Below are 9,058 nucleotides of genomic sequence, written 5' to 3' on the forward strand. Positions count from 1 at the left end.
ACTATTCCCTCTAAACTGCGTTCGTGCACCAACCATGCAGCAGGCACAAACTTACCATGTGAGGGACAAAATGACTGCACCCAAGGAGCAGGCACTTTAAGGTGTACACAAACCCTGTGACAATCTCAAAGGGGGAACACAATGCATGAACTGGGTCACACAAGACAAAGGTAAAAAGAGAACAATGCTTCAACCCCTTTGATACATTTGTGAAATCTAAAAACATGAAGGACCCTTCAAGAAACTGGGGTGTGTTGGGTATAGAGGGTATTAACCCTGTTTTGGACAGCTCAATCCTTGCGACGTTTGTCCTACACAGTCGCTGCTGATAAACCAACAAGGTAGTGACAATAATAATCTTTATTGGTGTCACAAGAAGGCTTACATTACACTGCAATGAAGTTATGGTGAAAATCCCCTAGTCCCCACATTCCAGCGCCTGTTCGGGTTCCCAGAGGGAGACTTCAGAATGTCCAATTCACCTAACAAGCACGTCTTTCGGGACTTGTGTGGGAGGAAACCGGAGCACCCGGAGGAAACCCACGCAGACACGGGGAGAACGCGCAGACTACGCACAGACAGTGACCCAAGCCGGGGACCGAACCTTGGACCCTGGAGCTGTGAAGCAACAGTGTTAACCAGAGGAGTAAAAAAAGGAGCTGGAGCAGCACTCCTGATGGTGGCTGCTGCTGCACGAACCCCTCACTCCTTCTCTACCCCACCCAACCCTCCCTGTTGACCACTGTAGCCAACTTGGAAATCCTCCAACCGCTGAGTTGCCTCTGGCAATGAAACAGATGCTGGCGACTCACTGGGGCCAAAAGACATTAGGGTCAATTTTGGGCAGCCCCTTGGCTAAAAATAGTGCACTGATTTTCCATTTCACACCCATTGTTGCGTAGTGACCAGTTTAGTCCCCACCCACAATTTCCAAACGATTTTCATGGAAGAAAGCGTCACAAATGGGGCAACACGGTAGCACAGTGGTTAGCATTGTTGCTTCACAGCGCCAGGGACACGGGTTTGATTCCCAGCTTGGGTCACTGTCTTTGCGAAGCCTGCACGCTCTCCCTGTGTCTGCATGGGTTTCCTCCGGGGGCTCCGGTTTCCTCCCACAAGTCCTGAAAGACGTGCAGGTTCGGTGAATTGGACATTCTAAATTGTCCCTTAATGTACCCGAACAGGCACCAGAGTGTCGCGACTAGGGGTTTTCAAAGTAACTTAATTGCAGTGTTAATATAAGCCTACTTGTGACGCTAATAATAAAGATTATTATTATAATAGATTCTTTGCCCCGATTCTCGGCAACAAGAGAGGTTATTAATCAATATTTTGGGTTATATGTTGACCCATGCAAGGCAGAAACACAAGTGATATTAAATTGGCGTCCCATTTTACCATTCTCTCTTTTGATGTGCTTGGCAATAAAAATGGGCGGAGATGTAAAACATGCTGCCAACCCATTATTAGCCGTATTACACCATTACCGAAAGTCAAGGGGCTGGATTCACCGGTTTTGAGGCTATGTCCGGAGGATCCGTGCCGTTTTACGTGGGAAAAATCAGCGAGACCCCAGCATTGATCCTCTGACCAGTGAGGGGCTAGCGGCTGCACCACGTAAAATGCACGACCTTTCCGATATAAATGGCTGGAGAATTGGCGGGTCCATGGCCGCGCCTTGCGCACACCGATGACCTGCAGCGGTTGCGCCGTACAACATGGTGCTGGCCGTGAGTAGACCAAACATGCCAGATAGTGCCCCCCTGAACACACCCTCGCCACTCCTCGGCCACCACCCAGTCAGTCTCCCCAGCCCTTGCCGAAGCCCCCCGCCCCCACCCTGGCAAGCAGCATGGCTCCTGCCCTACTGTTGGCGGCGCTGGACACAGTTCGCAGTCGCCAAGCCGAGTTCCTGATCGCTGAGACCATGAATCAACCGCGCGATCGGGAACCAGGCCCATCGGGGGCGGAGTATCGGGGGAGGGCCTTCGGATAACACCCTGAAGCCGTCCCAACGAAGTGCTCCTCGATGAGGCCATTTTGGAGGAGGTGGAGCATTTGAAAATAGGCACCACCCCCGATTCCATTGTAAAAAGGGATTCTTCGCCAGATCACCGATTATGAAATCGTCGTCGGGGGACGGAGAATCCTGCCCAAAGTCTTCGGCTACGAGCGGCCAGATCCATCTTCACAGCCTCACTGGAATATTTGTTCAGTAAGAAGTCTTACAACACCAGGTTAAAGTCCAACAGGTTTGATTCAAACATGAGCTTTTGGAGCACTGATCCTTCCTCAGGTGAATGCTGAGGAAGGAGCTGCGCTCCGAAAGCTCGTGTATGAAACAAACCTGTTGGACTTTAACCTGGTGTTGTAAGACTTCTTGCTGTGCTCACCCCAGTCCAACGCCGGCATCTCCACATCAGGAATATTTGTTGATTAGGGGTCATCTCTAAACAAGGTGAATTACCTTCAATCACTCGAGGCCGAATTGCCGTACATGGCTTATTGAGATTTGCCACTTGATACAATCAACCTCATTAACAACTTATTCATCCAACAGTCATAGTCAATAGCCCTTTACAATTTTGTGGTTTTTGCACGGCCGACTTCTTTCATTGCGTGGCCAGAACTTATTTCACAGGAAGCCACTCAGGTCTAGTGCTTAATAATTGCGTCTAGGTCTGCAGTACTCCAGGCTGCTGGGCAACCCTGCAGCTTAACAGGGACGTTGGATTTAGCAATAAAAGGTAGCAAAAGTATTAGACGCACTTTATTCACGAATATTTCCCTGAGTGAATAAATTTTGACATTCAGTTCGTTGACTGCGTGTCGTAAAACAAAACCAATTCACTGACACATTAACGGCGCTGAAATTCAGCATTGAACAGTGGACTGGTATGAACAGCTCACAATAGAACTGAAACAGGTTGCATTCCATCACAGCATCAATGAAAGGGAAAGGATTGATTAAGGTGCGGAATGATACCTTTCAATATCATTGATTAGGGGTCGTTAGAACAGTACAGCACAGAACAGGCCCCTCGGCCCTCGACGTTGTGCCGAGCAATGATCACCCCACTCAAACCCACGCATCCACCCCACACCCGTAACCCAACAACCCCCCCCCTCTCCTCTTAACCTTACTCTTTAAGGACACTGCGGGCAATTTAGCATGGCCAATCCACCTAACCTGCACATCTTTAGACTGTGGGAGGAAACCGGAGCACCCGAAGGAAACCCACGCACACACGGGGAGGACGTGCAGACTCCGCACAGACAGTGACCCAGCCGGGAATCGAACCTGGGACCCTGGAGCTGTGAAGCATTTATGCTAACCACCATGCTACCGTGCTGCCCCACACACCAAACTTCACACACCAAACTTTCTCTTCCACTATTTTAACCAATTAATTGATGAACAAGACTTTGAGCGAGGGACTAGGCACCTCAAATGTCTGAATAAACCGATAAAACAATCGATTCATTGATAACAGCAGAAAAATCTTCCGAACTGTAATTCAGGCAGCCGCCTCCACGGTGACAAGTTTTATTTTAAAAGTCATGTTAACATTTAGCATTTAAGACCCCTTATGATATTCCTGAGGTATCAACTCCATCCTTCTTCCTTCACCTGACACTTGTTTTTAACTGTTCCAGGTTTTTATTGTTGTTTTAGATTGCCAGAGCCTGTAGTACTTTGCATTTTGTTAAATTATTCAGCACTTCTGCAAGATGTAAATGCAGCACTCACAATTCTGAGACTCTTAGTTCCCTCAGTAACTATGCCTATGAATAGCCCTGTCGTTTAATGCCTCGCGTCAGTTATTCATGATCACAGGATCTTCATGGAAAGGTTATTCTGTGCACTTCCAAGTGAATGTTGAGTGCCTGGACTGATTAATAATGCAGGCCAGTTGGCAGATCATTGCTGGACAGCAACCAACTCTCACACAAGCCTCTGAGTATTTCTTGCACCTGTCCCCAGCGGAAGAGCATGGATTATGGAAACGTCTCTCAGGGGGAACTCACGTCAACGTCTCCCTGCTCCAATAACTCTAGATCTGACAGAGAGCTTGCAGGCCAAGAACGCCCGCTGTGACACATGTGGCGCCTGTAGTTTTTTCTTTAAATTGCTGATGGAATGTCGCTGGCTCTGGCTCAGCCAATATTTGTTGCCCATCCTTAATTGCCCTCGAGAAGGTGGTGGTGTTTTAGGGATACCTACTGACCCACCACTGGAAGCACTCTATCCCATACAAGCCTCGCAGCAGCCACATATACACTCACACACTGCTACCACACTTTGTCCTTCCACTGCCCAAACACCGAGGAGCACATGGTTCGCAAGTAGAAGACCAACAGCATTCACCGTCAGAAAGGAGCAACGCACAGGATATTAGGCTAATTAAAATGTAGCATAACTGGTCCCCAGGCTCAACATTTCATTTTGGAAGGGCTAAAGTGAGAGATTTGAGAGATGTATATGATAGTCACTAATAAGTCAAGCAGGAAGTACTTCTTCAGGGCAGCACAGTGACGCAGTGTTTAGAACATAGAACATAGAACAGTACAGCACAGAACAGGCCCTTCGGCCCTCAATGTTGTGCCGAGCCATGATCACCCTACTCAAACACACGTATCCACCCTATACCCGTAACCCAACAACCCCCCCTTAACCTTACTTTAATTAGGACACTACGGGCAATTTAGCATGGCCAATCCACCTAACCCGCACATCTTTGGACTGTGGGAGGAAACCGGAGCACCCGGAGGAAACCCACGCACACAGGGGGAGGACGTGCAGACTCCTCACAGACAGTGATCCAGCCGTTTAGCACTGCTGCCTCACGGGGCCGCGGACCCGGATTCGATCCCGGCCCTGGGTCACTGTCCGTGTGGAGTTTGCACATTCTCCCCGTGTCTGCATGGTTCTCACGCCCACAACCCAAAGACGTGCAGGGTAGTTGGATTGGCCACATTAACGTGCCCCTTAATTGGAAAAAAAAAATAATTGGGTACTCTAAATTTATATTAAAAAGAGAGTGTAGAACTCCACTGCCACAATGTGTCATTGAAGCAAATAGTAAATAGCATAAGATAAGCTGAGTGTATCGCACCTCGGAGAAAACACCCCCACACAGACCGAAGTAGATCGATAGGGGTTGCAGAAGGTTCATATGCATCGTAAACACTGGCATTGACCAGATGGGCTGAATGGCCTGTTTCTGCACTGATCCAACATGTAATCTGATATTCAATGTTGTGGCATCTGTGTATCCTGACATAAGGATGTAGATAATGATAGCCATGGTCTATTTACAGCACCGTAGCACAGTGGTTAGTATTGCTGCTTCACAGCGCCAGGGTCCCAGGTTCGATTCCCGGCTTGGGTCACTGTCTGTGTGGAGTCTCCCCGTGTCTGCGTGGGTTTCCTCTGAGTGCTTCGGTTTCCTCCCACAAGTCCGGAAAATGTGCTTCTTAGGTGAATAGGACATTCTGCATTGTCCCTCTGTGTACCCGAACAGGCGCCGGAGTGTGGTGATGGGATTTTCACAGTAACTTCATTGCAGTGTTAATGTTAGCCTACATTTGGGGCAGCATGGATGGACAAGTGGATATTACTGTGGTTTCACAGCTCCAGGGTCCCAGGTTCGATTCCGGCTTGGGTCACTGTCTGTGCGGAGTCTGCACGTTCTCCCCGTGTCTGCATGGGTTTCCTCCGGGTGCTCCGGTTTCCTCCCACAGTCCAAAGATGTGCAGCTTAGGTAGATTGGTCATGATAAATTGCCCTTAGTGACCAAAAAGGTTAGGAGGGGTTATTGGGTTACGGGGATAGGGTGGAAGTGAGGGCTTAAGTGGGTCTGTGCAGACTCGATGGGCCGAATGGCCTCCTTCTGCACTGTATGTTCTACTTGTGACCCTAATAATAAAGGTTAATTTGGCTAGGATATTAGGAAGTATAATTCTGATTAAATCGTTATAAGTAAGTAATGTCTGCATAAAATGTAACCCTTTTCCTTTCTGATAATGCCGTCCCCTGCAGAATCCAGACACACGATAGACCACTGCTTAATTCACCCCCATGATATACATGATGCAATGGTACGAATGAGGTTTTATTCCTTTATTACGGGCCAGGGTTTAGCAAACCCCAAAGTGTATTATGGAGTTCACTTGACCCACAACTTGTAATAGATTTTGGTTATGGGGCGCACAAGGGCCCACTCTACAGGTGTGATGCAACAGAGAGCTAAAGTACTTTTAAAACAAAACAATGTTTATTCTATGAATCCAGTTGACAGTTTATAAACACACAGTAAACATCTTAGCAACTATCAACTCAAATACTTCCCCTAAAGAATAGAGTACTCTATGAGTTACCCTTAATCTTTCCCAGCAACATCCATAAGACAAATACCCTCTTTAACAAAGACAGCAGGTTTAAATTCTCTACTGAGAGCAGTTATCACTTTTAAATTAGCAAGTGATCTGAAGACATTATTTTGATGCAGAGAGATATCAAAATTGCACCTTGTTTGGCTGGATGCAGCTCCAACTCTGAAAATGAAACTAAAACACACACTGTAGCTGCCTGTTCAAAAACGAAAGCAAAAGCAGCCAGCCCAGCTCCACCCACACTCTGATATCACTGCAGCTATTTGATAAACACCCCTTTCTTAAAGGTACATCCACTACAGCTATTTGAAAAACACCCATTTCTTCAAGGTACTCTCACGTGACACCTTACATTGTTCGGGTCCTCAATGAGGAACTTAAATTATGTAATTTTTAGATACTTCAGTTCCTGTGACGTAGCTATGGTTTATTGGTTTGTATTTTTTATCTAATTTTAATTCAACATTAGCCTTCCTTTAATAATCTGTCTATGGTAACATTGTGGTTAGCATCATTGCTTCACAGATCCAGGGTCCCAGGTTCGATTCCCGGCTTGGGTGGAGGCTGGGGATCTTGGGTAGGGAGGTCTTTCAAAGAGCCGGTGCAGACTCGATGGGCTGAATAGCCTCCTTCTGCACTGTAAATTCTATATCTATACCACTTCCCTGTTATCTGCTGAGTTTGTTTGCCTATTTCTGCTCCAACCTGATTGTTACACGCTGGCACGTTTTGAACCTGATTGTTTAGTCAATATATGACTCTTTTGATGTAAGTCACATTGCAATTCAGCATTTGGATAGGGAACGTGTTTCCTTCAACAGAATGCCATTATTATTATTATGCCACTGCTTGTTTTTCACAATCAAATTACTGAACACCGCAAACAGGTCTTGTGTGATCTGCATGAAGTGACTGTGTACTGCACATTGAAAGATAGCACATATGTCTCCTACTATCACTCAGAACGTCCCAGGAGCACAAAAATGTAGTCCACCAGCCAAGTGTCCAGCTTTACAGTCACTTGTGTGGGTGAAGATTCAAAATTGTTCTGGCAGCATGCTTGGTGTTTTTCACCTGCCAAATGTTACAGTCACAAGACAAGAACATTGCTACTGAATTTATTGGTGACTAACCTACATTTCTCTCAAATCTCCTCATTTTATCCTGCCCAAAATAAAATATTGAGCCTGGGCACCAGTTATGCCGCATTTTATTAACCCTAATGTTGCTGAAGAAAAGAGACATGTCAAAGCTTTTCACCTTGTACTCACCAGGTTCACTTTGCAAGATTACTGATATAAGGGGAAAATATCAATTTATACCATATGAGAAGGAAGCCTGATTGGTTGGCCAGCTCACTCAGCACTTTCCTCTCGTGCAGTACAAATTGTTGTGTTCCCCTTACATCGGTATTCTTGCATTGTGTCCTGCTGAGTGCAATATAAAAAACTTTGACGAGCTTCTTTTTTTTCATGAATACTCAAGTTCTGCAATACCAAATGACTCTTTGTTACCTGAATATTGCATGTGTTTCTCCTTTGTGGCAGTGGCAGCTGTGGCTCAAGGAACAGCACCCCAGTCAGAAAGTTCAGGATTCAACACCTCCTCCAGACACTTGAGCACATAAACTCAGCTGACACTCCAGTTCAGCACTGAATGAGTCTTGCCCTGTCAGAAAGGGGATTTTTCAGTGAAGGGCATCCGCCCTTTCAGGTAGTCATCAAATAGCCTATGGTGCTACTCAAAGAAGAGTGAGGGGGCTCAGCTCCCTTTGGTGTCTTGCATATTATTTATCACTCAACTGTTACCACAGCAAAAGGAAAGTTGCCGTGGGAGCTTTCTGTGCGCAAATTGGCTGCAGCACTTCCTATATTACAGCAGTGACTGACCTTCAAAAATACTTCATTGGCCCTCAAGCTCTTTGTGTCACCCAGAGGTTGTAAATGACACTATATGAACCTTTCTCTGTGGCAGCACTATACAGTACCTTGAATGTGCCCTTGTATTTAAAAAATAGATGGCCAATAGCTAGAATGGAATTAACTGGACTAGCCATATAATTACTATGGCTACAAGAGGAAGACAGAGGCAGGGAATTCTGTGATGAGCAACTCACCTCTTGACTCCTCAAAGCCTGTCCATCATCGACAGGTCACTCGTCAGGAGTGTGATGGAAGCCAGCGGATTCTGCAGTGTAGTGGTTATCACAGTCGCCTCACACGCGAAAGGTCCCCGGTTCGAAACCGGGCAGAGTCATCAAAAAAATATTTATCATTGGGCAGCAGGGTGGCGCAGTGGGTTAGCACTGCTTCCTCACGGCGCCGAGGTTCCAGGTTTGATCCCGGCTCTGGGTCAATGTCCATGTGGTGTTTGCACATTCTTCCCGTGTTTGCGTGGGTTTCGCCCCCACAACCCAAAGATGTGCAGGGTAGGTGGATTGGCCATGCTAAATTGCCCCTTAATTGGAAAAAATTAAATTTTTTAAAAAAGGAGTGCAATGGAATACTCTCCATGAGCTTGGATGAGTGGAGCCCCAACAACACTTGATAATTTCAATTCCATCCAGGACATCAGCACCCCATCCACCATCTTGAATATTCACTGCCACCCACCACCAGTGGCAGCAGTGTGTAGCATATACAAGAAGCACTATAGCATTTCA

At 46.6% G+C, this 9,058-nt stretch overlaps 1 non-coding gene across 1 annotated transcript; it reads left to right on the forward strand.

Moving 5' to 3' along the window:
* The first annotated feature begins 8,579 nt into the window (after positions 1-8,579).
* trnav-cac lies at positions 8,580-8,652 on the forward strand. Its single transcript has one exon. It is a non-coding gene; the product is annotated as a tRNA-Val (tRNA).
* Positions 8,653-9,058: the final 406 nt, after the last annotated feature.

Source organism: Scyliorhinus canicula, chromosome 8 (genome assembly GCF_902713615.1).
Source record: "Scyliorhinus canicula chromosome 8, sScyCan1.1, whole genome shotgun sequence".
NCBI classification, from domain to species: Eukaryota; Metazoa; Chordata; class Chondrichthyes; order Carcharhiniformes; family Scyliorhinidae; genus Scyliorhinus; species Scyliorhinus canicula.